This window comes from Aplysia californica, unplaced genomic scaffold (assembly GCF_000002075.1).
Source record: "Aplysia californica isolate F4 #8 unplaced genomic scaffold, AplCal3.0 scaffold00385, whole genome shotgun sequence".
Taxonomy (NCBI): domain Eukaryota; kingdom Metazoa; phylum Mollusca; class Gastropoda; order Aplysiida; family Aplysiidae; genus Aplysia; species Aplysia californica.
In genome coordinates, this window is record NW_004797655.1 from 350,768 (window position 1) to 353,206 (window position 2,439).

Consider the following 2,439-nt stretch of genomic DNA (forward strand, 5'->3'; position numbering starts at 1 on the left):
CACACACACACACACACACACACACACACACACACAAACACACACTCTCTCTCTTCCGCTCGTTCTTTGTTTGAGTCTAACGTTCTGTCACAATATTGGATGGAATCCATCACCGTCCGCACTGTTGTTAGAAACACTGTCCTTGAAATACGTCTCGCTAAAACAAATAAGCGAGGCCTTTCTATACCCGTGCATAAACCTAACGTTTGCACTGACTTCATCCATTTTATCATTCAATGACCTTACGTTACCAGTAACAATGAGTAGGTTAAAACTGTTGTTTCCGTTTCTGTTGTCCCACAAAATCTTCCCTGTGATCTTCACAATATATTAAAAATCCTCTTTAAACGATCTGCTGTCATTGTTACAGAACCATCGTCTTCAACCATGAACCTGATCGGACCAGTAATCTGCACTGACTCGATTCAACCCACGCTGTAGCATTCTCTGTGCACACGATTCGGTAAACGATTTTTTCTGGTCTTTCTGAACTCCAGTAAATGTCTCCGTTCAGATAAAAGTGGGCTAAATCACTAAACCACTCTTTCCATGAATGTATTATAATTATCACGGCACCTCAAAAATGATCGACACTTTTGAGTATCAAAATATAACATGCCTTCAAATCGAGATCATGTCTCAAAATTCTGTTAACAGAATTTTTTTTAAGGTGGAGCTCAACACTCGGACGACGAACTGACACGACGAAATGACTGCTTTGAGGTGGCCCCATCAGAGCGTCGTACGGCGTCAGTGTATTCGTCCTTGCAAATTAACGGCTGTATCGTTCACCCCGCCTTTTGTCGGACACAGACACGCGTGGCATGCCCTTTAAAGCACATACCGTCCAAGGATAATTTTGTTTGAGGGAAAATTGCATTCCATCCTGTCGTTGACATTTAACGATGAAAATTTTGTAAATTTCTGTGAGACGCAATTCGCATGTTTCAACTCACTTAGTTTCAAATGTGACTTCGAGTGCGCAAATAAATAACTGTCGAGAAATTGTGTCTGAATTGCACCAGAGTTTGGACAACAGACACACACACTCACACACACACACACACACACACACACACACACTCACGCACACACACACATGTAATGTAATATGTATCGTATATTATATATACAAAATGTACATACAGGTGTCTTATGTAACGATTGGGCGCTTTGATTCCCGAGTTGAGATAATTTTATCGAGTATCTCGGTCTTTCTGCTGGAATGTTGTATTCCTATCAGCCCGGGTTTCCCCTGACGTGCACGGTCGGAAGCGTGCTTCCTAAATGATCTAAGTTGTGTCCATAGGGGCGTAAAACCCCTACATTTAGACATAACGATTTTCAACGTTACATACGCATGCATATATTATACGTGGGATGCTTAGACAAGACTACTTTAGTTTATTGATGGTGAAAAATGTACAGGGAACAAACTGTTACGTTAGGTCCGAGGTCATTCAAATGTGTGTTTGATGTGTATGAGCTAGTTTGTTGAGTTGCATGAGAAAAAATCCGAGGATTACTTATCTTTTCTGAGAGTCCGATGTTGATGGACCTGTGTTATCGATGTCAGCTTTGTATTTCTTTTGAAAAGCGTGCTTTTTCTCTCTGGCATTTTCATTTGAATAAGTCTGCCAACGGTCCGATGACTATGTTTATGAATGAGTATACAATGAACGTAACAACGACACTTTTCAACACTGCAAGCATATTATGGTACCTCATAGTACTCAAAAACTTAATCAAAGATAACAGAATTATTTTTTAAAAGATTTTAAACAATAACGCAAAGAGGCCTAGCACTGTTAGTATTAGCTTGTAGGATTATTATGATAATCTATACTTTAGTGATCCAGCACGCATTTTGCAAAAGGGCCGATTCGTTCAAATGCACGCCTGTGTCATCTATGACGTATTACAAGTAGTATTGCTGTGTTGAGCCTAACAATGGGCAGCGTTTGATTCTACAGACCAGCGCGCACTTCATTGCGTAAATCTACGTCAATACTAGATTATCATTATAAAAATATGACAAATAACCGGGCGAAAATGACTGGCGCGTTTGTATCTCTACTGGCATTCCACACCCGGACCGCTTGGGCCTCCTCCCCCGAGATATACGTACACACAATTGCACAAGTGCTGGCCCTGGCCGCCCATGCGATCTTGAAACAAACTAAGACACATGTAACGTGCGTTGGTGTGAAAGAAGGCCGTTGAATGGTCGCATAAGATATATAGGCTACGTGAACAATGGTTCACCATGCAGGTGCCATGGATGGTTTCCAGAAATAGAAAAGGTTCTTTGCTGGAGGGAAAATGAGCGAAGCCACGTCGGTTGGGACTGCAAGCAACCTCGTTAAATCCCAGCTTGTTCATTTATATGTTCGTTAAGTCCGATTTATTTTATTGTTTTTAATGAATAACAGGGAATTC